This window comes from Danio rerio, chromosome 4 (assembly GCF_052040795.2).
Source record: "Danio rerio strain M-AB ecotype USA chromosome 4, GRCz13ab, whole genome shotgun sequence".
NCBI lineage: Eukaryota > Metazoa > Chordata > Actinopteri > Cypriniformes > Danionidae > Danio > Danio rerio.
Window position 1 is genome coordinate 38,754,821 of NC_141024.2, and position 16,134 is coordinate 38,770,954.

General features: G+C 51.4%; 91 non-coding genes across 91 annotated transcripts; all 91 read right to left on the reverse strand.

Annotated features, from left to right (window-relative positions):
- Positions 1–50: 50 nt before the first annotated feature.
- On the reverse strand, positions 51–169 carry LOC137493637 (5S ribosomal RNA). The gene has a single exon (XR_015485470.1). It is a non-coding gene; the product is annotated as a 5S ribosomal RNA (ribosomal RNA).
- A 58-nt stretch (positions 170–227) lies between these two features.
- On the reverse strand, positions 228–346 carry LOC137491596 (5S ribosomal RNA). Its single transcript, XR_015485471.1, has one exon. It is a non-coding gene; the product is annotated as a 5S ribosomal RNA (ribosomal RNA).
- Positions 347–404: 58 nt separating this feature from the next.
- On the reverse strand, positions 405–523 carry LOC137491597 (5S ribosomal RNA). Its single transcript, XR_015485472.1, has one exon. It is a non-coding gene; the product is annotated as a 5S ribosomal RNA (ribosomal RNA).
- Positions 524–581: 58 nt separating this feature from the next.
- On the reverse strand, positions 582–700 carry LOC137491598 (5S ribosomal RNA). The gene has a single exon (XR_015485473.1). It is a non-coding gene; the product is annotated as a 5S ribosomal RNA (ribosomal RNA).
- A 58-nt stretch (positions 701–758) lies between these two features.
- On the reverse strand, positions 759–877 carry LOC137491599 (5S ribosomal RNA). Its single transcript, XR_015485475.1, has one exon. It is a non-coding gene; the product is annotated as a 5S ribosomal RNA (ribosomal RNA).
- Positions 878–935: 58 nt separating this feature from the next.
- Positions 936–1,054, reverse strand: LOC137491600 (5S ribosomal RNA). The gene has a single exon (XR_015485476.1). It is a non-coding gene; the product is annotated as a 5S ribosomal RNA (ribosomal RNA).
- Positions 1,055–1,112: 58 nt separating this feature from the next.
- Positions 1,113–1,231, reverse strand: LOC137491601 (5S ribosomal RNA). The gene has a single exon (XR_015485477.1). It is a non-coding gene; the product is annotated as a 5S ribosomal RNA (ribosomal RNA).
- Positions 1,232–1,289: 58 nt separating this feature from the next.
- On the reverse strand, positions 1,290–1,408 carry LOC137491602 (5S ribosomal RNA). Its single transcript, XR_015485478.1, has one exon. It is a non-coding gene; the product is annotated as a 5S ribosomal RNA (ribosomal RNA).
- Positions 1,409–1,466: 58 nt separating this feature from the next.
- LOC137491603 (5S ribosomal RNA) lies at positions 1,467–1,585 on the reverse strand. Its single transcript, XR_015485479.1, has one exon. It is a non-coding gene; the product is annotated as a 5S ribosomal RNA (ribosomal RNA).
- A 58-nt stretch (positions 1,586–1,643) lies between these two features.
- On the reverse strand, positions 1,644–1,762 carry LOC137491604 (5S ribosomal RNA). Its single transcript, XR_015485480.1, has one exon. It is a non-coding gene; the product is annotated as a 5S ribosomal RNA (ribosomal RNA).
- Positions 1,763–1,820: 58 nt separating this feature from the next.
- Positions 1,821–1,939, reverse strand: LOC137491606 (5S ribosomal RNA). The gene has a single exon (XR_015485481.1). It is a non-coding gene; the product is annotated as a 5S ribosomal RNA (ribosomal RNA).
- Positions 1,940–1,997: 58 nt separating this feature from the next.
- LOC137491607 (5S ribosomal RNA) lies at positions 1,998–2,116 on the reverse strand. The gene has a single exon (XR_015485482.1). It is a non-coding gene; the product is annotated as a 5S ribosomal RNA (ribosomal RNA).
- A 58-nt stretch (positions 2,117–2,174) lies between these two features.
- On the reverse strand, positions 2,175–2,293 carry LOC137491608 (5S ribosomal RNA). The gene has a single exon (XR_015485483.1). It is a non-coding gene; the product is annotated as a 5S ribosomal RNA (ribosomal RNA).
- Positions 2,294–2,351: 58 nt separating this feature from the next.
- Positions 2,352–2,470, reverse strand: LOC137493827 (5S ribosomal RNA). Its single transcript, XR_015485484.1, has one exon. It is a non-coding gene; the product is annotated as a 5S ribosomal RNA (ribosomal RNA).
- Positions 2,471–2,528: 58 nt separating this feature from the next.
- LOC137491609 (5S ribosomal RNA) lies at positions 2,529–2,647 on the reverse strand. Its single transcript, XR_015485486.1, has one exon. It is a non-coding gene; the product is annotated as a 5S ribosomal RNA (ribosomal RNA).
- Positions 2,648–2,705: 58 nt separating this feature from the next.
- LOC137491610 (5S ribosomal RNA) lies at positions 2,706–2,824 on the reverse strand. Its single transcript, XR_015485487.1, has one exon. It is a non-coding gene; the product is annotated as a 5S ribosomal RNA (ribosomal RNA).
- A 58-nt stretch (positions 2,825–2,882) lies between these two features.
- Positions 2,883–3,001, reverse strand: LOC137491611 (5S ribosomal RNA). Its single transcript, XR_015485488.1, has one exon. It is a non-coding gene; the product is annotated as a 5S ribosomal RNA (ribosomal RNA).
- A 58-nt stretch (positions 3,002–3,059) lies between these two features.
- Positions 3,060–3,178, reverse strand: LOC137491612 (5S ribosomal RNA). Its single transcript, XR_015485489.1, has one exon. It is a non-coding gene; the product is annotated as a 5S ribosomal RNA (ribosomal RNA).
- Positions 3,179–3,236: 58 nt separating this feature from the next.
- Positions 3,237–3,355, reverse strand: LOC137491613 (5S ribosomal RNA). Its single transcript, XR_015485490.1, has one exon. It is a non-coding gene; the product is annotated as a 5S ribosomal RNA (ribosomal RNA).
- A 58-nt stretch (positions 3,356–3,413) lies between these two features.
- On the reverse strand, positions 3,414–3,532 carry LOC137491614 (5S ribosomal RNA). The gene has a single exon (XR_015485491.1). It is a non-coding gene; the product is annotated as a 5S ribosomal RNA (ribosomal RNA).
- A 58-nt stretch (positions 3,533–3,590) lies between these two features.
- Positions 3,591–3,709, reverse strand: LOC137491615 (5S ribosomal RNA). Its single transcript, XR_015485492.1, has one exon. It is a non-coding gene; the product is annotated as a 5S ribosomal RNA (ribosomal RNA).
- Positions 3,710–3,767: 58 nt separating this feature from the next.
- Positions 3,768–3,886, reverse strand: LOC137491617 (5S ribosomal RNA). The gene has a single exon (XR_015485493.1). It is a non-coding gene; the product is annotated as a 5S ribosomal RNA (ribosomal RNA).
- Positions 3,887–3,944: 58 nt separating this feature from the next.
- On the reverse strand, positions 3,945–4,063 carry LOC137491618 (5S ribosomal RNA). Its single transcript, XR_015485494.1, has one exon. It is a non-coding gene; the product is annotated as a 5S ribosomal RNA (ribosomal RNA).
- A 58-nt stretch (positions 4,064–4,121) lies between these two features.
- LOC137491619 (5S ribosomal RNA) lies at positions 4,122–4,240 on the reverse strand. Its single transcript, XR_015485495.1, has one exon. It is a non-coding gene; the product is annotated as a 5S ribosomal RNA (ribosomal RNA).
- Positions 4,241–4,298: 58 nt separating this feature from the next.
- Positions 4,299–4,417, reverse strand: LOC137491620 (5S ribosomal RNA). Its single transcript, XR_015485497.1, has one exon. It is a non-coding gene; the product is annotated as a 5S ribosomal RNA (ribosomal RNA).
- Positions 4,418–4,475: 58 nt separating this feature from the next.
- On the reverse strand, positions 4,476–4,594 carry LOC137491621 (5S ribosomal RNA). Its single transcript, XR_015485498.1, has one exon. It is a non-coding gene; the product is annotated as a 5S ribosomal RNA (ribosomal RNA).
- Positions 4,595–4,652: 58 nt separating this feature from the next.
- LOC137491622 (5S ribosomal RNA) lies at positions 4,653–4,771 on the reverse strand. The gene has a single exon (XR_015485499.1). It is a non-coding gene; the product is annotated as a 5S ribosomal RNA (ribosomal RNA).
- Positions 4,772–4,829: 58 nt separating this feature from the next.
- Positions 4,830–4,948, reverse strand: LOC137491623 (5S ribosomal RNA). The gene has a single exon (XR_015485500.1). It is a non-coding gene; the product is annotated as a 5S ribosomal RNA (ribosomal RNA).
- Positions 4,949–5,006: 58 nt separating this feature from the next.
- LOC137491624 (5S ribosomal RNA) lies at positions 5,007–5,125 on the reverse strand. The gene has a single exon (XR_015485501.1). It is a non-coding gene; the product is annotated as a 5S ribosomal RNA (ribosomal RNA).
- A 58-nt stretch (positions 5,126–5,183) lies between these two features.
- On the reverse strand, positions 5,184–5,302 carry LOC137491625 (5S ribosomal RNA). The gene has a single exon (XR_015485502.1). It is a non-coding gene; the product is annotated as a 5S ribosomal RNA (ribosomal RNA).
- Positions 5,303–5,360: 58 nt separating this feature from the next.
- LOC137491626 (5S ribosomal RNA) lies at positions 5,361–5,479 on the reverse strand. The gene has a single exon (XR_015485503.1). It is a non-coding gene; the product is annotated as a 5S ribosomal RNA (ribosomal RNA).
- Positions 5,480–5,537: 58 nt separating this feature from the next.
- LOC137493675 (5S ribosomal RNA) lies at positions 5,538–5,656 on the reverse strand. The gene has a single exon (XR_015485504.1). It is a non-coding gene; the product is annotated as a 5S ribosomal RNA (ribosomal RNA).
- A 58-nt stretch (positions 5,657–5,714) lies between these two features.
- Positions 5,715–5,833, reverse strand: LOC137493906 (5S ribosomal RNA). Its single transcript, XR_015485505.1, has one exon. It is a non-coding gene; the product is annotated as a 5S ribosomal RNA (ribosomal RNA).
- Positions 5,834–5,891: 58 nt separating this feature from the next.
- Positions 5,892–6,010, reverse strand: LOC137491628 (5S ribosomal RNA). The gene has a single exon (XR_015485506.1). It is a non-coding gene; the product is annotated as a 5S ribosomal RNA (ribosomal RNA).
- Positions 6,011–6,068: 58 nt separating this feature from the next.
- On the reverse strand, positions 6,069–6,187 carry LOC137491629 (5S ribosomal RNA). The gene has a single exon (XR_015485508.1). It is a non-coding gene; the product is annotated as a 5S ribosomal RNA (ribosomal RNA).
- A 58-nt stretch (positions 6,188–6,245) lies between these two features.
- On the reverse strand, positions 6,246–6,364 carry LOC137491630 (5S ribosomal RNA). Its single transcript, XR_015485509.1, has one exon. It is a non-coding gene; the product is annotated as a 5S ribosomal RNA (ribosomal RNA).
- A 58-nt stretch (positions 6,365–6,422) lies between these two features.
- LOC137491631 (5S ribosomal RNA) lies at positions 6,423–6,541 on the reverse strand. The gene has a single exon (XR_015485510.1). It is a non-coding gene; the product is annotated as a 5S ribosomal RNA (ribosomal RNA).
- A 58-nt stretch (positions 6,542–6,599) lies between these two features.
- On the reverse strand, positions 6,600–6,718 carry LOC137491632 (5S ribosomal RNA). The gene has a single exon (XR_015485511.1). It is a non-coding gene; the product is annotated as a 5S ribosomal RNA (ribosomal RNA).
- A 58-nt stretch (positions 6,719–6,776) lies between these two features.
- Positions 6,777–6,895, reverse strand: LOC141383014 (5S ribosomal RNA). Its single transcript, XR_015485512.1, has one exon. It is a non-coding gene; the product is annotated as a 5S ribosomal RNA (ribosomal RNA).
- A 58-nt stretch (positions 6,896–6,953) lies between these two features.
- On the reverse strand, positions 6,954–7,072 carry LOC141383020 (5S ribosomal RNA). The gene has a single exon (XR_015485513.1). It is a non-coding gene; the product is annotated as a 5S ribosomal RNA (ribosomal RNA).
- A 58-nt stretch (positions 7,073–7,130) lies between these two features.
- Positions 7,131–7,249, reverse strand: LOC141383021 (5S ribosomal RNA). The gene has a single exon (XR_015485514.1). It is a non-coding gene; the product is annotated as a 5S ribosomal RNA (ribosomal RNA).
- Positions 7,250–7,307: 58 nt separating this feature from the next.
- Positions 7,308–7,426, reverse strand: LOC141383026 (5S ribosomal RNA). The gene has a single exon (XR_015485515.1). It is a non-coding gene; the product is annotated as a 5S ribosomal RNA (ribosomal RNA).
- A 58-nt stretch (positions 7,427–7,484) lies between these two features.
- On the reverse strand, positions 7,485–7,603 carry LOC141383031 (5S ribosomal RNA). The gene has a single exon (XR_015485516.1). It is a non-coding gene; the product is annotated as a 5S ribosomal RNA (ribosomal RNA).
- A 58-nt stretch (positions 7,604–7,661) lies between these two features.
- LOC141383032 (5S ribosomal RNA) lies at positions 7,662–7,780 on the reverse strand. Its single transcript, XR_015485517.1, has one exon. It is a non-coding gene; the product is annotated as a 5S ribosomal RNA (ribosomal RNA).
- Positions 7,781–7,838: 58 nt separating this feature from the next.
- On the reverse strand, positions 7,839–7,957 carry LOC141383040 (5S ribosomal RNA). Its single transcript, XR_015485519.1, has one exon. It is a non-coding gene; the product is annotated as a 5S ribosomal RNA (ribosomal RNA).
- Positions 7,958–8,015: 58 nt separating this feature from the next.
- LOC141383050 (5S ribosomal RNA) lies at positions 8,016–8,134 on the reverse strand. Its single transcript, XR_015485520.1, has one exon. It is a non-coding gene; the product is annotated as a 5S ribosomal RNA (ribosomal RNA).
- A 58-nt stretch (positions 8,135–8,192) lies between these two features.
- On the reverse strand, positions 8,193–8,311 carry LOC141383057 (5S ribosomal RNA). The gene has a single exon (XR_015485521.1). It is a non-coding gene; the product is annotated as a 5S ribosomal RNA (ribosomal RNA).
- Positions 8,312–8,369: 58 nt separating this feature from the next.
- Positions 8,370–8,488, reverse strand: LOC137492370 (5S ribosomal RNA). The gene has a single exon (XR_015485522.1). It is a non-coding gene; the product is annotated as a 5S ribosomal RNA (ribosomal RNA).
- A 58-nt stretch (positions 8,489–8,546) lies between these two features.
- On the reverse strand, positions 8,547–8,665 carry LOC141383064 (5S ribosomal RNA). The gene has a single exon (XR_015485523.1). It is a non-coding gene; the product is annotated as a 5S ribosomal RNA (ribosomal RNA).
- A 58-nt stretch (positions 8,666–8,723) lies between these two features.
- LOC141383070 (5S ribosomal RNA) lies at positions 8,724–8,842 on the reverse strand. Its single transcript, XR_015485524.1, has one exon. It is a non-coding gene; the product is annotated as a 5S ribosomal RNA (ribosomal RNA).
- Positions 8,843–8,900: 58 nt separating this feature from the next.
- LOC141383079 (5S ribosomal RNA) lies at positions 8,901–9,019 on the reverse strand. The gene has a single exon (XR_015485525.1). It is a non-coding gene; the product is annotated as a 5S ribosomal RNA (ribosomal RNA).
- Positions 9,020–9,077: 58 nt separating this feature from the next.
- On the reverse strand, positions 9,078–9,196 carry LOC141383090 (5S ribosomal RNA). Its single transcript, XR_015485526.1, has one exon. It is a non-coding gene; the product is annotated as a 5S ribosomal RNA (ribosomal RNA).
- A 58-nt stretch (positions 9,197–9,254) lies between these two features.
- On the reverse strand, positions 9,255–9,373 carry LOC141383101 (5S ribosomal RNA). Its single transcript, XR_015485527.1, has one exon. It is a non-coding gene; the product is annotated as a 5S ribosomal RNA (ribosomal RNA).
- Positions 9,374–9,431: 58 nt separating this feature from the next.
- LOC141383104 (5S ribosomal RNA) lies at positions 9,432–9,550 on the reverse strand. Its single transcript, XR_015485528.1, has one exon. It is a non-coding gene; the product is annotated as a 5S ribosomal RNA (ribosomal RNA).
- Positions 9,551–9,608: 58 nt separating this feature from the next.
- Positions 9,609–9,727, reverse strand: LOC141383111 (5S ribosomal RNA). The gene has a single exon (XR_015485530.1). It is a non-coding gene; the product is annotated as a 5S ribosomal RNA (ribosomal RNA).
- Positions 9,728–9,785: 58 nt separating this feature from the next.
- Positions 9,786–9,904, reverse strand: LOC141383120 (5S ribosomal RNA). The gene has a single exon (XR_015485531.1). It is a non-coding gene; the product is annotated as a 5S ribosomal RNA (ribosomal RNA).
- A 58-nt stretch (positions 9,905–9,962) lies between these two features.
- On the reverse strand, positions 9,963–10,081 carry LOC141383130 (5S ribosomal RNA). The gene has a single exon (XR_015485532.1). It is a non-coding gene; the product is annotated as a 5S ribosomal RNA (ribosomal RNA).
- A 58-nt stretch (positions 10,082–10,139) lies between these two features.
- On the reverse strand, positions 10,140–10,258 carry LOC141383137 (5S ribosomal RNA). The gene has a single exon (XR_015485533.1). It is a non-coding gene; the product is annotated as a 5S ribosomal RNA (ribosomal RNA).
- A 58-nt stretch (positions 10,259–10,316) lies between these two features.
- On the reverse strand, positions 10,317–10,435 carry LOC141383141 (5S ribosomal RNA). Its single transcript, XR_015485534.1, has one exon. It is a non-coding gene; the product is annotated as a 5S ribosomal RNA (ribosomal RNA).
- Positions 10,436–10,493: 58 nt separating this feature from the next.
- LOC141383149 (5S ribosomal RNA) lies at positions 10,494–10,612 on the reverse strand. Its single transcript, XR_015485535.1, has one exon. It is a non-coding gene; the product is annotated as a 5S ribosomal RNA (ribosomal RNA).
- A 58-nt stretch (positions 10,613–10,670) lies between these two features.
- LOC141383153 (5S ribosomal RNA) lies at positions 10,671–10,789 on the reverse strand. Its single transcript, XR_015485536.1, has one exon. It is a non-coding gene; the product is annotated as a 5S ribosomal RNA (ribosomal RNA).
- A 58-nt stretch (positions 10,790–10,847) lies between these two features.
- On the reverse strand, positions 10,848–10,966 carry LOC141383158 (5S ribosomal RNA). The gene has a single exon (XR_015485537.1). It is a non-coding gene; the product is annotated as a 5S ribosomal RNA (ribosomal RNA).
- Positions 10,967–11,024: 58 nt separating this feature from the next.
- LOC141383161 (5S ribosomal RNA) lies at positions 11,025–11,143 on the reverse strand. The gene has a single exon (XR_015485538.1). It is a non-coding gene; the product is annotated as a 5S ribosomal RNA (ribosomal RNA).
- Positions 11,144–11,201: 58 nt separating this feature from the next.
- Positions 11,202–11,320, reverse strand: LOC141383162 (5S ribosomal RNA). The gene has a single exon (XR_015485539.1). It is a non-coding gene; the product is annotated as a 5S ribosomal RNA (ribosomal RNA).
- A 58-nt stretch (positions 11,321–11,378) lies between these two features.
- LOC141383163 (5S ribosomal RNA) lies at positions 11,379–11,497 on the reverse strand. Its single transcript, XR_015485541.1, has one exon. It is a non-coding gene; the product is annotated as a 5S ribosomal RNA (ribosomal RNA).
- A 58-nt stretch (positions 11,498–11,555) lies between these two features.
- LOC141383164 (5S ribosomal RNA) lies at positions 11,556–11,674 on the reverse strand. Its single transcript, XR_015485542.1, has one exon. It is a non-coding gene; the product is annotated as a 5S ribosomal RNA (ribosomal RNA).
- Positions 11,675–11,732: 58 nt separating this feature from the next.
- On the reverse strand, positions 11,733–11,851 carry LOC141383165 (5S ribosomal RNA). The gene has a single exon (XR_015485543.1). It is a non-coding gene; the product is annotated as a 5S ribosomal RNA (ribosomal RNA).
- Positions 11,852–11,909: 58 nt separating this feature from the next.
- On the reverse strand, positions 11,910–12,028 carry LOC141383166 (5S ribosomal RNA). The gene has a single exon (XR_015485544.1). It is a non-coding gene; the product is annotated as a 5S ribosomal RNA (ribosomal RNA).
- A 58-nt stretch (positions 12,029–12,086) lies between these two features.
- On the reverse strand, positions 12,087–12,205 carry LOC141383167 (5S ribosomal RNA). The gene has a single exon (XR_015485545.1). It is a non-coding gene; the product is annotated as a 5S ribosomal RNA (ribosomal RNA).
- Positions 12,206–12,263: 58 nt separating this feature from the next.
- Positions 12,264–12,382, reverse strand: LOC141383174 (5S ribosomal RNA). Its single transcript, XR_015485546.1, has one exon. It is a non-coding gene; the product is annotated as a 5S ribosomal RNA (ribosomal RNA).
- A 58-nt stretch (positions 12,383–12,440) lies between these two features.
- Positions 12,441–12,559, reverse strand: LOC141383175 (5S ribosomal RNA). Its single transcript, XR_015485547.1, has one exon. It is a non-coding gene; the product is annotated as a 5S ribosomal RNA (ribosomal RNA).
- Positions 12,560–12,617: 58 nt separating this feature from the next.
- Positions 12,618–12,736, reverse strand: LOC141383187 (5S ribosomal RNA). Its single transcript, XR_015485548.1, has one exon. It is a non-coding gene; the product is annotated as a 5S ribosomal RNA (ribosomal RNA).
- A 58-nt stretch (positions 12,737–12,794) lies between these two features.
- On the reverse strand, positions 12,795–12,913 carry LOC141383198 (5S ribosomal RNA). The gene has a single exon (XR_015485549.1). It is a non-coding gene; the product is annotated as a 5S ribosomal RNA (ribosomal RNA).
- Positions 12,914–12,971: 58 nt separating this feature from the next.
- LOC141383209 (5S ribosomal RNA) lies at positions 12,972–13,090 on the reverse strand. Its single transcript, XR_015485550.1, has one exon. It is a non-coding gene; the product is annotated as a 5S ribosomal RNA (ribosomal RNA).
- A 58-nt stretch (positions 13,091–13,148) lies between these two features.
- On the reverse strand, positions 13,149–13,267 carry LOC141383220 (5S ribosomal RNA). The gene has a single exon (XR_015485552.1). It is a non-coding gene; the product is annotated as a 5S ribosomal RNA (ribosomal RNA).
- Positions 13,268–13,325: 58 nt separating this feature from the next.
- On the reverse strand, positions 13,326–13,444 carry LOC141383231 (5S ribosomal RNA). The gene has a single exon (XR_015485553.1). It is a non-coding gene; the product is annotated as a 5S ribosomal RNA (ribosomal RNA).
- A 58-nt stretch (positions 13,445–13,502) lies between these two features.
- LOC141383242 (5S ribosomal RNA) lies at positions 13,503–13,621 on the reverse strand. The gene has a single exon (XR_015485554.1). It is a non-coding gene; the product is annotated as a 5S ribosomal RNA (ribosomal RNA).
- Positions 13,622–13,679: 58 nt separating this feature from the next.
- Positions 13,680–13,798, reverse strand: LOC141383253 (5S ribosomal RNA). The gene has a single exon (XR_015485555.1). It is a non-coding gene; the product is annotated as a 5S ribosomal RNA (ribosomal RNA).
- Positions 13,799–13,856: 58 nt separating this feature from the next.
- Positions 13,857–13,975, reverse strand: LOC141383264 (5S ribosomal RNA). The gene has a single exon (XR_015485556.1). It is a non-coding gene; the product is annotated as a 5S ribosomal RNA (ribosomal RNA).
- Positions 13,976–14,033: 58 nt separating this feature from the next.
- LOC141383276 (5S ribosomal RNA) lies at positions 14,034–14,152 on the reverse strand. The gene has a single exon (XR_015485558.1). It is a non-coding gene; the product is annotated as a 5S ribosomal RNA (ribosomal RNA).
- Positions 14,153–14,210: 58 nt separating this feature from the next.
- On the reverse strand, positions 14,211–14,329 carry LOC141383281 (5S ribosomal RNA). The gene has a single exon (XR_015485559.1). It is a non-coding gene; the product is annotated as a 5S ribosomal RNA (ribosomal RNA).
- A 58-nt stretch (positions 14,330–14,387) lies between these two features.
- LOC141383287 (5S ribosomal RNA) lies at positions 14,388–14,506 on the reverse strand. Its single transcript, XR_015485560.1, has one exon. It is a non-coding gene; the product is annotated as a 5S ribosomal RNA (ribosomal RNA).
- Positions 14,507–14,564: 58 nt separating this feature from the next.
- Positions 14,565–14,683, reverse strand: LOC141383296 (5S ribosomal RNA). Its single transcript, XR_015485561.1, has one exon. It is a non-coding gene; the product is annotated as a 5S ribosomal RNA (ribosomal RNA).
- Positions 14,684–14,741: 58 nt separating this feature from the next.
- LOC141383300 (5S ribosomal RNA) lies at positions 14,742–14,860 on the reverse strand. Its single transcript, XR_015485562.1, has one exon. It is a non-coding gene; the product is annotated as a 5S ribosomal RNA (ribosomal RNA).
- A 58-nt stretch (positions 14,861–14,918) lies between these two features.
- On the reverse strand, positions 14,919–15,037 carry LOC141383307 (5S ribosomal RNA). The gene has a single exon (XR_015485564.1). It is a non-coding gene; the product is annotated as a 5S ribosomal RNA (ribosomal RNA).
- Positions 15,038–15,095: 58 nt separating this feature from the next.
- LOC141383313 (5S ribosomal RNA) lies at positions 15,096–15,214 on the reverse strand. The gene has a single exon (XR_015485565.1). It is a non-coding gene; the product is annotated as a 5S ribosomal RNA (ribosomal RNA).
- A 58-nt stretch (positions 15,215–15,272) lies between these two features.
- LOC141383316 (5S ribosomal RNA) lies at positions 15,273–15,391 on the reverse strand. The gene has a single exon (XR_015485566.1). It is a non-coding gene; the product is annotated as a 5S ribosomal RNA (ribosomal RNA).
- Positions 15,392–15,449: 58 nt separating this feature from the next.
- On the reverse strand, positions 15,450–15,568 carry LOC141383324 (5S ribosomal RNA). The gene has a single exon (XR_015485567.1). It is a non-coding gene; the product is annotated as a 5S ribosomal RNA (ribosomal RNA).
- Positions 15,569–15,626: 58 nt separating this feature from the next.
- Positions 15,627–15,745, reverse strand: LOC141383332 (5S ribosomal RNA). Its single transcript, XR_015485568.1, has one exon. It is a non-coding gene; the product is annotated as a 5S ribosomal RNA (ribosomal RNA).
- A 58-nt stretch (positions 15,746–15,803) lies between these two features.
- On the reverse strand, positions 15,804–15,922 carry LOC141383339 (5S ribosomal RNA). The gene has a single exon (XR_015485569.1). It is a non-coding gene; the product is annotated as a 5S ribosomal RNA (ribosomal RNA).
- A 58-nt stretch (positions 15,923–15,980) lies between these two features.
- LOC141383344 (5S ribosomal RNA) lies at positions 15,981–16,099 on the reverse strand. Its single transcript, XR_015485570.1, has one exon. It is a non-coding gene; the product is annotated as a 5S ribosomal RNA (ribosomal RNA).
- Between the last annotated feature and the right edge of the window lie 35 nt (positions 16,100–16,134).

The window sequence follows — 16,134 nt, forward strand, 5'->3', positions numbered from 1 at the left end:
CTGTCAAGCGTTGGCTATTTAAATCAGCTGCCAAATGAAGCACTTCGAAAAGCTTACAGCACCTGGTATTCCCAGGCGGTCTCCCATCCAAGTACTAACCAGGCCCGACCCTGCTTTACTTCCGAGTTCAGATGAGATCGGGCATTTCCAGGGTGGTATGGCCGTAAGCGAAAGAGGCTGTCAAGCGTTGGCTATTTAAATCAGCTGCCAAATGAAGCACTTCGAAAAGCTTACAGCACCTGGTATTCCCAGGCGGTCTCCCATCCAAGTACTAACCAGGCCCGACCCTGCTTTACTTCCGAGTTCAGATGAGATCGGGCATTTCCAGGGTGGTATGGCCGTAAGCGAAAGAGGCTGTCAAGCGTTGGCTATTTAAATCAGCTGCCAAATGAAGCACTTCGAAAAGCTTACAGCACCTGGTATTCCCAGGCGGTCTCCCATCCAAGTACTAACCAGGCCCGACCCTGCTTTACTTCCGAGTTCAGATGAGATCGGGCATTTCCAGGGTGGTATGGCCGTAAGCGAAAGAGGCTGTCAAGCGTTGGCTATTTAAATCAGCTGCCAAATGAAGCACTTCGAAAAGCTTACAGCACCTGGTATTCCCAGGCGGTCTCCCATCCAAGTACTAACCAGGCCCGACCCTGCTTTACTTCCGAGTTCAGATGAGATCGGGCATTTCCAGGGTGGTATGGCCGTAAGCGAAAGAGGCTGTCAAGCGTTGGCTATTTAAATCAGCTGCCAAATGAAGCACTTCGAAAAGCTTACAGCACCTGGTATTCCCAGGCGGTCTCCCATCCAAGTACTAACCAGGCCCGACCCTGCTTTACTTCCGAGTTCAGATGAGATCGGGCATTTCCAGGGTGGTATGGCCGTAAGCGAAAGAGGCTGTCAAGCGTTGGCTATTTAAATCAGCTGCCAAATGAAGCACTTCGAAAAGCTTACAGCACCTGGTATTCCCAGGCGGTCTCCCATCCAAGTACTAACCAGGCCCGACCCTGCTTTACTTCCGAGTTCAGATGAGATCGGGCATTTCCAGGGTGGTATGGCCGTAAGCGAAAGAGGCTGTCAAGCGTTGGCTATTTAAATCAGCTGCCAAATGAAGCACTTCGAAAAGCTTACAGCACCTGGTATTCCCAGGCGGTCTCCCATCCAAGTACTAACCAGGCCCGACCCTGCTTTACTTCCGAGTTCAGATGAGATCGGGCATTTCCAGGGTGGTATGGCCGTAAGCGAAAGAGGCTGTCAAGCGTTGGCTATTTAAATCAGCTGCCAAATGAAGCACTTCGAAAAGCTTACAGCACCTGGTATTCCCAGGCGGTCTCCCATCCAAGTACTAACCAGGCCCGACCCTGCTTTACTTCCGAGTTCAGATGAGATCGGGCATTTCCAGGGTGGTATGGCCGTAAGCGAAAGAGGCTGTCAAGCGTTGGCTATTTAAATCAGCTGCCAAATGAAGCACTTCGAAAAGCTTACAGCACCTGGTATTCCCAGGCGGTCTCCCATCCAAGTACTAACCAGGCCCGACCCTGCTTTACTTCCGAGTTCAGATGAGATCGGGCATTTCCAGGGTGGTATGGCCGTAAGCGAAAGAGGCTGTCAAGCGTTGGCTATTTAAATCAGCTGCCAAATGAAGCACTTCGAAAAGCTTACAGCACCTGGTATTCCCAGGCGGTCTCCCATCCAAGTACTAACCAGGCCCGACCCTGCTTTACTTCCGAGTTCAGATGAGATCGGGCATTTCCAGGGTGGTATGGCCGTAAGCGAAAGAGGCTGTCAAGCGTTGGCTATTTAAATCAGCTGCCAAATGAAGCACTTCGAAAAGCTTACAGCACCTGGTATTCCCAGGCGGTCTCCCATCCAAGTACTAACCAGGCCCGACCCTGCTTTACTTCCGAGTTCAGATGAGATCGGGCATTTCCAGGGTGGTATGGCCGTAAGCGAAAGAGGCTGTCAAGCGTTGGCTATTTAAATCAGCTGCCAAATGAAGCACTTCGAAAAGCTTACAGCACCTGGTATTCCCAGGCGGTCTCCCATCCAAGTACTAACCAGGCCCGACCCTGCTTTACTTCCGAGTTCAGATGAGATCGGGCATTTCCAGGGTGGTATGGCCGTAAGCGAAAGAGGCTGTCAAGCGTTGGCTATTTAAATCAGCTGCCAAATGAAGCACTTCGAAAAGCTTACAGCACCTGGTATTCCCAGGCGGTCTCCCATCCAAGTACTAACCAGGCCCGACCCTGCTTTACTTCCGAGTTCAGATGAGATCGGGCATTTCCAGGGTGGTATGGCCGTAAGCGAAAGAGGCTGTCAAGCGTTGGCTATTTAAATCAGCTGCCAAATGAAGCACTTCGAAAAGCTTACAGCACCTGGTATTCCCAGGCGGTCTCCCATCCAAGTACTAACCAGGCCCGACCCTGCTTTACTTCCGAGTTCAGATGAGATCGGGCATTTCCAGGGTGGTATGGCCGTAAGCGAAAGAGGCTGTCAAGCGTTGGCTATTTAAATCAGCTGCCAAATGAAGCACTTCGAAAAGCTTACAGCACCTGGTATTCCCAGGCGGTCTCCCATCCAAGTACTAACCAGGCCCGACCCTGCTTTACTTCCGAGTTCAGATGAGATCGGGCATTTCCAGGGTGGTATGGCCGTAAGCGAAAGAGGCTGTCAAGCGTTGGCTATTTAAATCAGCTGCCAAATGAAGCACTTCGAAAAGCTTACAGCACCTGGTATTCCCAGGCGGTCTCCCATCCAAGTACTAACCAGGCCCGACCCTGCTTTACTTCCGAGTTCAGATGAGATCGGGCATTTCCAGGGTGGTATGGCCGTAAGCGAAAGAGGCTGTCAAGCGTTGGCTATTTAAATCAGCTGCCAAATGAAGCACTTCGAAAAGCTTACAGCACCTGGTATTCCCAGGCGGTCTCCCATCCAAGTACTAACCAGGCCCGACCCTGCTTTACTTCCGAGTTCAGATGAGATCGGGCATTTCCAGGGTGGTATGGCCGTAAGCGAAAGAGGCTGTCAAGCGTTGGCTATTTAAATCAGCTGCCAAATGAAGCACTTCGAAAAGCTTACAGCACCTGGTATTCCCAGGCGGTCTCCCATCCAAGTACTAACCAGGCCCGACCCTGCTTTACTTCCGAGTTCAGATGAGATCGGGCATTTCCAGGGTGGTATGGCCGTAAGCGAAAGAGGCTGTCAAGCGTTGGCTATTTAAATCAGCTGCCAAATGAAGCACTTCGAAAAGCTTACAGCACCTGGTATTCCCAGGCGGTCTCCCATCCAAGTACTAACCAGGCCCGACCCTGCTTTACTTCCGAGTTCAGATGAGATCGGGCATTTCCAGGGTGGTATGGCCGTAAGCGAAAGAGGCTGTCAAGCGTTGGCTATTTAAATCAGCTGCCAAATGAAGCACTTCGAAAAGCTTACAGCACCTGGTATTCCCAGGCGGTCTCCCATCCAAGTACTAACCAGGCCCGACCCTGCTTTACTTCCGAGTTCAGATGAGATCGGGCATTTCCAGGGTGGTATGGCCGTAAGCGAAAGAGGCTGTCAAGCGTTGGCTATTTAAATCAGCTGCCAAATGAAGCACTTCGAAAAGCTTACAGCACCTGGTATTCCCAGGCGGTCTCCCATCCAAGTACTAACCAGGCCCGACCCTGCTTTACTTCCGAGTTCAGATGAGATCGGGCATTTCCAGGGTGGTATGGCCGTAAGCGAAAGAGGCTGTCAAGCGTTGGCTATTTAAATCAGCTGCCAAATGAAGCACTTCGAAAAGCTTACAGCACCTGGTATTCCCAGGCGGTCTCCCATCCAAGTACTAACCAGGCCCGACCCTGCTTTACTTCCGAGTTCAGATGAGATCGGGCATTTCCAGGGTGGTATGGCCGTAAGCGAAAGAGGCTGTCAAGCGTTGGCTATTTAAATCAGCTGCCAAATGAAGCACTTCGAAAAGCTTACAGCACCTGGTATTCCCAGGCGGTCTCCCATCCAAGTACTAACCAGGCCCGACCCTGCTTTACTTCCGAGTTCAGATGAGATCGGGCATTTCCAGGGTGGTATGGCCGTAAGCGAAAGAGGCTGTCAAGCGTTGGCTATTTAAATCAGCTGCCAAATGAAGCACTTCGAAAAGCTTACAGCACCTGGTATTCCCAGGCGGTCTCCCATCCAAGTACTAACCAGGCCCGACCCTGCTTTACTTCCGAGTTCAGATGAGATCGGGCATTTCCAGGGTGGTATGGCCGTAAGCGAAAGAGGCTGTCAAGCGTTGGCTATTTAAATCAGCTGCCAAATGAAGCACTTCGAAAAGCTTACAGCACCTGGTATTCCCAGGCGGTCTCCCATCCAAGTACTAACCAGGCCCGACCCTGCTTTACTTCCGAGTTCAGATGAGATCGGGCATTTCCAGGGTGGTATGGCCGTAAGCGAAAGAGGCTGTCAAGCGTTGGCTATTTAAATCAGCTGCCAAATGAAGCACTTCGAAAAGCTTACAGCACCTGGTATTCCCAGGCGGTCTCCCATCCAAGTACTAACCAGGCCCGACCCTGCTTTACTTCCGAGTTCAGATGAGATCGGGCATTTCCAGGGTGGTATGGCCGTAAGCGAAAGAGGCTGTCAAGCGTTGGCTATTTAAATCAGCTGCCAAATGAAGCACTTCGAAAAGCTTACAGCACCTGGTATTCCCAGGCGGTCTCCCATCCAAGTACTAACCAGGCCCGACCCTGCTTTACTTCCGAGTTCAGATGAGATCGGGCATTTCCAGGGTGGTATGGCCGTAAGCGAAAGAGGCTGTCAAGCGTTGGCTATTTAAATCAGCTGCCAAATGAAGCACTTCGAAAAGCTTACAGCACCTGGTATTCCCAGGCGGTCTCCCATCCAAGTACTAACCAGGCCCGACCCTGCTTTACTTCCGAGTTCAGATGAGATCGGGCATTTCCAGGGTGGTATGGCCGTAAGCGAAAGAGGCTGTCAAGCGTTGGCTATTTAAATCAGCTGCCAAATGAAGCACTTCGAAAAGCTTACAGCACCTGGTATTCCCAGGCGGTCTCCCATCCAAGTACTAACCAGGCCCGACCCTGCTTTACTTCCGAGTTCAGATGAGATCGGGCATTTCCAGGGTGGTATGGCCGTAAGCGAAAGAGGCTGTCAAGCGTTGGCTATTTAAATCAGCTGCCAAATGAAGCACTTCGAAAAGCTTACAGCACCTGGTATTCCCAGGCGGTCTCCCATCCAAGTACTAACCAGGCCCGACCCTGCTTTACTTCCGAGTTCAGATGAGATCGGGCATTTCCAGGGTGGTATGGCCGTAAGCGAAAGAGGCTGTCAAGCGTTGGCTATTTAAATCAGCTGCCAAATGAAGCACTTCGAAAAGCTTACAGCACCTGGTATTCCCAGGCGGTCTCCCATCCAAGTACTAACCAGGCCCGACCCTGCTTTACTTCCGAGTTCAGATGAGATCGGGCATTTCCAGGGTGGTATGGCCGTAAGCGAAAGAGGCTGTCAAGCGTTGGCTATTTAAATCAGCTGCCAAATGAAGCACTTCGAAAAGCTTACAGCACCTGGTATTCCCAGGCGGTCTCCCATCCAAGTACTAACCAGGCCCGACCCTGCTTTACTTCCGAGTTCAGATGAGATCGGGCATTTCCAGGGTGGTATGGCCGTAAGCGAAAGAGGCTGTCAAGCGTTGGCTATTTAAATCAGCTGCCAAATGAAGCACTTCGAAAAGCTTACAGCACCTGGTATTCCCAGGCGGTCTCCCATCCAAGTACTAACCAGGCCCGACCCTGCTTTACTTCCGAGTTCAGATGAGATCGGGCATTTCCAGGGTGGTATGGCCGTAAGCGAAAGAGGCTGTCAAGCGTTGGCTATTTAAATCAGCTGCCAAATGAAGCACTTCGAAAAGCTTACAGCACCTGGTATTCCCAGGCGGTCTCCCATCCAAGTACTAACCAGGCCCGACCCTGCTTTACTTCCGAGTTCAGATGAGATCGGGCATTTCCAGGGTGGTATGGCCGTAAGCGAAAGAGGCTGTCAAGCGTTGGCTATTTAAATCAGCTGCCAAATGAAGCACTTCGAAAAGCTTACAGCACCTGGTATTCCCAGGCGGTCTCCCATCCAAGTACTAACCAGGCCCGACCCTGCTTTACTTCCGAGTTCAGATGAGATCGGGCATTTCCAGGGTGGTATGGCCGTAAGCGAAAGAGGCTGTCAAGCGTTGGCTATTTAAATCAGCTGCCAAATGAAGCACTTCGAAAAGCTTACAGCACCTGGTATTCCCAGGCGGTCTCCCATCCAAGTACTAACCAGGCCCGACCCTGCTTTACTTCCGAGTTCAGATGAGATCGGGCATTTCCAGGGTGGTATGGCCGTAAGCGAAAGAGGCTGTCAAGCGTTGGCTATTTAAATCAGCTGCCAAATGAAGCACTTCGAAAAGCTTACAGCACCTGGTATTCCCAGGCGGTCTCCCATCCAAGTACTAACCAGGCCCGACCCTGCTTTACTTCCGAGTTCAGATGAGATCGGGCATTTCCAGGGTGGTATGGCCGTAAGCGAAAGAGGCTGTCAAGCGTTGGCTATTTAAATCAGCTGCCAAATGAAGCACTTCGAAAAGCTTACAGCACCTGGTATTCCCAGGCGGTCTCCCATCCAAGTACTAACCAGGCCCGACCCTGCTTTACTTCCGAGTTCAGATGAGATCGGGCATTTCCAGGGTGGTATGGCCGTAAGCGAAAGAGGCTGTCAAGCGTTGGCTATTTAAATCAGCTGCCAAATGAAGCACTTCGAAAAGCTTACAGCACCTGGTATTCCCAGGCGGTCTCCCATCCAAGTACTAACCAGGCCCGACCCTGCTTTACTTCCGAGTTCAGATGAGATCGGGCATTTCCAGGGTGGTATGGCCGTAAGCGAAAGAGGCTGTCAAGCGTTGGCTATTTAAATCAGCTGCCAAATGAAGCACTTCGAAAAGCTTACAGCACCTGGTATTCCCAGGCGGTCTCCCATCCAAGTACTAACCAGGCCCGACCCTGCTTTACTTCCGAGTTCAGATGAGATCGGGCATTTCCAGGGTGGTATGGCCGTAAGCGAAAGAGGCTGTCAAGCGTTGGCTATTTAAATCAGCTGCCAAATGAAGCACTTCGAAAAGCTTACAGCACCTGGTATTCCCAGGCGGTCTCCCATCCAAGTACTAACCAGGCCCGACCCTGCTTTACTTCCGAGTTCAGATGAGATCGGGCATTTCCAGGGTGGTATGGCCGTAAGCGAAAGAGGCTGTCAAGCGTTGGCTATTTAAATCAGCTGCCAAATGAAGCACTTCGAAAAGCTTACAGCACCTGGTATTCCCAGGCGGTCTCCCATCCAAGTACTAACCAGGCCCGACCCTGCTTTACTTCCGAGTTCAGATGAGATCGGGCATTTCCAGGGTGGTATGGCCGTAAGCGAAAGAGGCTGTCAAGCGTTGGCTATTTAAATCAGCTGCCAAATGAAGCACTTCGAAAAGCTTACAGCACCTGGTATTCCCAGGCGGTCTCCCATCCAAGTACTAACCAGGCCCGACCCTGCTTTACTTCCGAGTTCAGATGAGATCGGGCATTTCCAGGGTGGTATGGCCGTAAGCGAAAGAGGCTGTCAAGCGTTGGCTATTTAAATCAGCTGCCAAATGAAGCACTTCGAAAAGCTTACAGCACCTGGTATTCCCAGGCGGTCTCCCATCCAAGTACTAACCAGGCCCGACCCTGCTTTACTTCCGAGTTCAGATGAGATCGGGCATTTCCAGGGTGGTATGGCCGTAAGCGAAAGAGGCTGTCAAGCGTTGGCTATTTAAATCAGCTGCCAAATGAAGCACTTCGAAAAGCTTACAGCACCTGGTATTCCCAGGCGGTCTCCCATCCAAGTACTAACCAGGCCCGACCCTGCTTTACTTCCGAGTTCAGATGAGATCGGGCATTTCCAGGGTGGTATGGCCGTAAGCGAAAGAGGCTGTCAAGCGTTGGCTATTTAAATCAGCTGCCAAATGAAGCACTTCGAAAAGCTTACAGCACCTGGTATTCCCAGGCGGTCTCCCATCCAAGTACTAACCAGGCCCGACCCTGCTTTACTTCCGAGTTCAGATGAGATCGGGCATTTCCAGGGTGGTATGGCCGTAAGCGAAAGAGGCTGTCAAGCGTTGGCTATTTAAATCAGCTGCCAAATGAAGCACTTCGAAAAGCTTACAGCACCTGGTATTCCCAGGCGGTCTCCCATCCAAGTACTAACCAGGCCCGACCCTGCTTTACTTCCGAGTTCAGATGAGATCGGGCATTTCCAGGGTGGTATGGCCGTAAGCGAAAGAGGCTGTCAAGCGTTGGCTATTTAAATCAGCTGCCAAATGAAGCACTTCGAAAAGCTTACAGCACCTGGTATTCCCAGGCGGTCTCCCATCCAAGTACTAACCAGGCCCGACCCTGCTTTACTTCCGAGTTCAGATGAGATCGGGCATTTCCAGGGTGGTATGGCCGTAAGCGAAAGAGGCTGTCAAGCGTTGGCTATTTAAATCAGCTGCCAAATGAAGCACTTCGAAAAGCTTACAGCACCTGGTATTCCCAGGCGGTCTCCCATCCAAGTACTAACCAGGCCCGACCCTGCTTTACTTCCGAGTTCAGATGAGATCGGGCATTTCCAGGGTGGTATGGCCGTAAGCGAAAGAGGCTGTCAAGCGTTGGCTATTTAAATCAGCTGCCAAATGAAGCACTTCGAAAAGCTTACAGCACCTGGTATTCCCAGGCGGTCTCCCATCCAAGTACTAACCAGGCCCGACCCTGCTTTACTTCCGAGTTCAGATGAGATCGGGCATTTCCAGGGTGGTATGGCCGTAAGCGAAAGAGGCTGTCAAGCGTTGGCTATTTAAATCAGCTGCCAAATGAAGCACTTCGAAAAGCTTACAGCACCTGGTATTCCCAGGCGGTCTCCCATCCAAGTACTAACCAGGCCCGACCCTGCTTTACTTCCGAGTTCAGATGAGATCGGGCATTTCCAGGGTGGTATGGCCGTAAGCGAAAGAGGCTGTCAAGCGTTGGCTATTTAAATCAGCTGCCAAATGAAGCACTTCGAAAAGCTTACAGCACCTGGTATTCCCAGGCGGTCTCCCATCCAAGTACTAACCAGGCCCGACCCTGCTTTACTTCCGAGTTCAGATGAGATCGGGCATTTCCAGGGTGGTATGGCCGTAAGCGAAAGAGGCTGTCAAGCGTTGGCTATTTAAATCAGCTGCCAAATGAAGCACTTCGAAAAGCTTACAGCACCTGGTATTCCCAGGCGGTCTCCCATCCAAGTACTAACCAGGCCCGACCCTGCTTTACTTCCGAGTTCAGATGAGATCGGGCATTTCCAGGGTGGTATGGCCGTAAGCGAAAGAGGCTGTCAAGCGTTGGCTATTTAAATCAGCTGCCAAATGAAGCACTTCGAAAAGCTTACAGCACCTGGTATTCCCAGGCGGTCTCCCATCCAAGTACTAACCAGGCCCGACCCTGCTTTACTTCCGAGTTCAGATGAGATCGGGCATTTCCAGGGTGGTATGGCCGTAAGCGAAAGAGGCTGTCAAGCGTTGGCTATTTAAATCAGCTGCCAAATGAAGCACTTCGAAAAGCTTACAGCACCTGGTATTCCCAGGCGGTCTCCCATCCAAGTACTAACCAGGCCCGACCCTGCTTTACTTCCGAGTTCAGATGAGATCGGGCATTTCCAGGGTGGTATGGCCGTAAGCGAAAGAGGCTGTCAAGCGTTGGCTATTTAAATCAGCTGCCAAATGAAGCACTTCGAAAAGCTTACAGCACCTGGTATTCCCAGGCGGTCTCCCATCCAAGTACTAACCAGGCCCGACCCTGCTTTACTTCCGAGTTCAGATGAGATCGGGCATTTCCAGGGTGGTATGGCCGTAAGCGAAAGAGGCTGTCAAGCGTTGGCTATTTAAATCAGCTGCCAAATGAAGCACTTCGAAAAGCTTACAGCACCTGGTATTCCCAGGCGGTCTCCCATCCAAGTACTAACCAGGCCCGACCCTGCTTTACTTCCGAGTTCAGATGAGATCGGGCATTTCCAGGGTGGTATGGCCGTAAGCGAAAGAGGCTGTCAAGCGTTGGCTATTTAAATCAGCTGCCAAATGAAGCACTTCGAAAAGCTTACAGCACCTGGTATTCCCAGGCGGTCTCCCATCCAAGTACTAACCAGGCCCGACCCTGCTTTACTTCCGAGTTCAGATGAGATCGGGCATTTCCAGGGTGGTATGGCCGTAAGCGAAAGAGGCTGTCAAGCGTTGGCTATTTAAATCAGCTGCCAAATGAAGCACTTCGAAAAGCTTACAGCACCTGGTATTCCCAGGCGGTCTCCCATCCAAGTACTAACCAGGCCCGACCCTGCTTTACTTCCGAGTTCAGATGAGATCGGGCATTTCCAGGGTGGTATGGCCGTAAGCGAAAGAGGCTGTCAAGCGTTGGCTATTTAAATCAGCTGCCAAATGAAGCACTTCGAAAAGCTTACAGCACCTGGTATTCCCAGGCGGTCTCCCATCCAAGTACTAACCAGGCCCGACCCTGCTTTACTTCCGAGTTCAGATGAGATCGGGCATTTCCAGGGTGGTATGGCCGTAAGCGAAAGAGGCTGTCAAGCGTTGGCTATTTAAATCAGCTGCCAAATGAAGCACTTCGAAAAGCTTACAGCACCTGGTATTCCCAGGCGGTCTCCCATCCAAGTACTAACCAGGCCCGACCCTGCTTTACTTCCGAGTTCAGATGAGATCGGGCATTTCCAGGGTGGTATGGCCGTAAGCGAAAGAGGCTGTCAAGCGTTGGCTATTTAAATCAGCTGCCAAATGAAGCACTTCGAAAAGCTTACAGCACCTGGTATTCCCAGGCGGTCTCCCATCCAAGTACTAACCAGGCCCGACCCTGCTTTACTTCCGAGTTCAGATGAGATCGGGCATTTCCAGGGTGGTATGGCCGTAAGCGAAAGAGGCTGTCAAGCGTTGGCTATTTAAATCAGCTGCCAAATGAAGCACTTCGAAAAGCTTACAGCACCTGGTATTCCCAGGCGGTCTCCCATCCAAGTACTAACCAGGCCCGACCCTGCTTTACTTCCGAGTTCAGATGAGATCGGGCATTTCCAGGGTGGTATGGCCGTAAGCGAAAGAGGCTGTCAAGCGTTGGCTATTTAAATCAGCTGCCAAATGAAGCACTTCGAAAAGCTTACAGCACCTGGTATTCCCAGGCGGTCTCCCATCCAAGTACTAACCAGGCCCGACCCTGCTTTACTTCCGAGTTCAGATGAGATCGGGCATTTCCAGGGTGGTATGGCCGTAAGCGAAAGAGGCTGTCAAGCGTTGGCTATTTAAATCAGCTGCCAAATGAAGCACTTCGAAAAGCTTACAGCACCTGGTATTCCCAGGCGGTCTCCCATCCAAGTACTAACCAGGCCCGACCCTGCTTTACTTCCGAGTTCAGATGAGATCGGGCATTTCCAGGGTGGTATGGCCGTAAGCGAAAGAGGCTGTCAAGCGTTGGCTATTTAAATCAGCTGCCAAATGAAGCACTTCGAAAAGCTTACAGCACCTGGTATTCCCAGGCGGTCTCCCATCCAAGTACTAACCAGGCCCGACCCTGCTTTACTTCCGAGTTCAGATGAGATCGGGCATTTCCAGGGTGGTATGGCCGTAAGCGAAAGAGGCTGTCAAGCGTTGGCTATTTAAATCAGCTGCCAAATGAAGCACTTCGAAAAGCTTACAGCACCTGGTATTCCCAGGCGGTCTCCCATCCAAGTACTAACCAGGCCCGACCCTGCTTTACTTCCGAGTTCAGATGAGATCGGGCATTTCCAGGGTGGTATGGCCGTAAGCGAAAGAGGCTGTCAAGCGTTGGCTATTTAAATCAGCTGCCAAATGAAGCACTTCGAAAAGCTTACAGCACCTGGTATTCCCAGGCGGTCTCCCATCCAAGTACTAACCAGGCCCGACCCTGCTTTACTTCCGAGTTCAGATGAGATCGGGCATTTCCAGGGTGGTATGGCCGTAAGCGAAAGAGGCTGTCAAGCGTTGGCTATTTAAATCAGCTGCCAAATGAAGCACTTCGAAAAGCTTACAGCACCTGGTATTCCCAGGCGGTCTCCCATCCAAGTACTAACCAGGCCCGACCCTGCTTTACTTCCGAGTTCAGATGAGATCGGGCATTTCCAGGGTGGTATGGCCGTAAGCGAAAGAGGCTGTCAAGCGTTGGCTATTTAAATCAGCTGCCAAATGAAGCACTTCGAAAAGCTTACAGCACCTGGTATTCCCAGGCGGTCTCCCATCCAAGTACTAACCAGGCCCGACCCTGCTTTACTTCCGAGTTCAGATGAGATCGGGCATTTCCAGGGTGGTATGGCCGTAAGCGAAAGAGGCTGTCAAGCGTTGGCTATTTAAATCAGCTGCCAAATGAAGCACTTCGAAAAGCTTACAGCACCTGGTATTCCCAGGCGGTCTCCCATCCAAGTACTAACCAGGCCCGACCCTGCTTTACTTCCGAGTTCAGATGAGATCGGGCATTTCCAGGGTGGTATGGCCGTAAGCGAAAGAGGCTGTCAAGCGTTGGCTATTTAAATCAGCTGCCAAATGAAGCACTTCGAAAAGCTTACAGCACCTGGTATTCCCAGGCGGTCTCCCATCCAAGTACTAACCAGGCCCGACCCTGCTTTACTTCCGAGTTCAGATGAGATCGGGCATTTCCAGGGTGGTATGGCCGTAAGCGAAAGAGGCTGTCAAGCGTTGGCTATTTAAATCAGCTGCCAAATGAAGCACTTCGAAAAGCTTACAGCACCTGGTATTCCCAGGCGGTCTCCCATCCAAGTACTAACCAGGCCCGACCCTGCTTTACTTCCGAGTTCAGATGAGATCGGGCATTTCCAGGGTGGTATGGCCGTAAGCGAAAGAGGCTGTCAAGCGTTGGCTATTTAAATCAGCTGCCAAATGAAGCACTTCGAAAAGCTTACAGCACCTGGTATTCCCAGGCGGTCTCCCATCCAAGTACTAACCAGGCCCGACCCTGCTTTACTTCCGAGTTCAGATGAGATCGGGCATTTCCAGGGTGGTATGGCCGTAAGCGAAAGAGGCTGTCAAGCGTTGGCTATTTAAATCAGCTGCCAAATGAAGCACTTCGAAAAGCTTACAGCACCTGGTATTCCCAGGCGGTCTCCCATCCAAGTACTAACCAGGCCCGACCCTGCTTTACTTCCGAGTTCAGATGAGATCGGGCATTTCCAGGGTGGTATGGCCGTAAGCGAAAGAGGCTGTCAAGCGTTGGCTATTTAAATCAGCTGCCAAATGAAGCACTTCGAAAAGCTTACAGCACCTGGTATTCCCAGGCGGTCTCCCATCCAAGTACTAACCAGGCCCGACCCTGCTTTACTTCCGAGTTCAGATGAGATCGGGCATTTCCAGGGTGGTATGGCCGTAAGCGAAAGAGGCTGTCAAGCGTTGGCTATTTAAATCAGCTGCCAAATGAAGCACTTCGAAAAGCTTACAGCACCTGGTATTCCCAGGCGGTCTCCCATCCAAGTACTAACCAGGCCCGACCCTGCTTTACTTCCGAGTTCAGATGAGATCGGGCATTTCCAGGGTGGTATGGCCGTAAGCGAAAGAGGCTGTCAAGCGTTGGCTATTTAAATCAGCTGCCAAATGAAGCACTTCGAAAAGCTTACAGCACCTGGTATTCCCAGGCGGTCTCCCATCCAAGTACTAACCAGGCCCGACCCTGCTTTACTTCCGAGTTCAGATGAGATCGGGCATTTCCAGGGTGGTATGGCCGTAAGCGAAAGAGGCTGTCAAGCGTTGGCTATTTAAATCAGCTGCCAAATGAAGCACTTCGAAAAGCTTACAGCACCTGGTATTCCCAGGCGGTCTCCCATCCAAGTACTAACCAGGCCCGACCCTGCTTTACTTCCGAGTTCAGATGAGATCGGGCATTTCCAGGGTGGTATGGCCGTAAGCGAAAGAGGCTGTCAAGCGTTGGCTATTTAAATCAGCTGCCAAATGAAGCACTTCGAAAAGCTTACAGCACCTGGTATTCCCAGGCGGTCTCCCATCCAAGTACTAACCAGGCCCGACCCTGCTTTACTTCCGAGTTCAGATGAGATCGGGCATTTCCAGGGTGGTATGGCCGTAAGCGAAAGAGGCTGTCAAGCGTTGGCTATTTAAATCAGCTGCCAAATGAAGCACTTCGAAAAGCTTACAGCACCTGGTATTCCCAGGCGGTCTCCCATCCAAGTACTAACCAGGCCCGACCCTGCTTTACTTCCGAGTTCAGATGAGATCGGGCATTTCCAGGGTGGTATGGCCGTAAGCGAAAGAGGCTGTCAAGCGTTGGCTATTTAAATCAGCTGCCAAATGAAGCACTTCGAAAAGCTTACAGCACCTGGTATTCCCAGGCGGTCTCCCATCCAAGTACTAACCAGGCCCGACCCTGCTTTACTTCCGAGTTCAGATGAGATCGGGCATTTCCAGGGTGGTATGGCCGTAAGCGAAAGAGGCTGTCAAGCGTTGGCTATTTAAATCAGCTGCCAAATGAAGCACTTCGAAAAGCTTACAGCACCTGGTATTCCCAGGCGGTCTCCCATCCAAGTACTAACCAGGCCCGACCCTGCTTTACTTCCGAGTTCAGATGAGATCGGGCATTTCCAGGGTGGTATGGCCGTAAGCGAAAGAGGCTGTCAAGCGTTGGCTATTTAAATCAGCTGCCAAATGAAGCACTTCGAAAAGCTTACAGCACCTGGTATTCCCAGGCGGTCTCCCATCCAAGTACTAACCAGGCCCGACCCTGCTTTACTTCCGAGTTCAGATGAGATCGGGCATTTCCAGGGTGGTATGGCCGTAAGCGAAAGAGGCTGTCAAGCGTTGGCTATTTAAATCAGCTGCCAAATGAAGCACTTCGAAAAGCTTACAGCACCTGGTATTCCCAGGCGGTCTCCCATCCAAGTACTAACCAGGCCCGACCCTGCTTTACTTCCGAGTTCAGATGAGATCGGGCATTTCCAGGGTGGTATGGCCGTAAGCGAAAGAGGCTGTCAAGCGTTGGCTATTTAAATCAGCTGCCAAATGAAGCACTTCGAAAAGCTTACAGCACCTGGTATTCCCAGGCGGTCTCCCATCCAAGTACTAACCAGGCCCGACCCTGCTTTACTTCCGAGTTCAGATGAGATCGGGCATTTCCAGGGTGGTATGGCCGTAAGCGAAAGAGGCTGTCAAGCGTTGGCTATTTAAATCAGCTGCCAAATGAAGCACTTCGAAAAGCTTACAGCACCTGGTATTCCCAGGCGGTCTCCCATCCAAGTACTAACCAGGCCCGACCCTGCTTTACTTCCGAGTTCAGATGAGATCGGGCATTTCCAGGGTGGTATGGCCGTAAGCGAAAGAGGCTGTCAAGCGTTGGCTATTTAAATCAGCTGCCAAATGAAGCACTTCGAAAAGCTTACAGCACCTGGTATTCCCAGGCGGTCTCCCATCCAAGTACTAACCAGGCCCGACCCTGCTTTACTTCCGAGTTCAGATGAGATCGGGCATTTCCAGGGTGGTATGGCCGTAAGCGAAAGAGGCTGTCAAGCGTTGGCTATTTAAATCAGCTGCCAAATGAAGCACTTCGAAAAGCTTACAGCACCTGGTATTCCCAGGCGGTCTCCCATCCAAGTACTAACCAGGCCCGACCCTGCTTTACTTCCGAGTTCAGATGAGATCGGGCATTTCCAGGGTGGTATGGCCGTAAGCGAAAGAGGCTGTCAAGCGTTGGCTATTTAAATCAGCTGCCAAATGAAGCACTTCGAAAAGCTTACAGCACCTGGTATTCCCAGGCGGTCTCCCATCCAAGTACTAACCAGGCCCGACCCTGCTTTACTTCCGAGTTCAGATGAGATCGGGCATTTCCAGGGTGGTATGGCCGTAAGCGAAAGAGGCTGTCAAGCGTTGGCTATTTAAATCAGCTGCCAAATGAAGCACTTCGAAAAGCTTACAGCACCTGGTATTCCCAGGCGGTCTCCCATCCAAGTACTAACCAGGCCCGACCCTGCTTTACTTCCGAGTTCAGATGAGATCGGGCATTTCCAGGGTGGTATGGCCGTAAGCGAAAGAGGCTGTCAAGCGTTGGCTATTTAAATCAG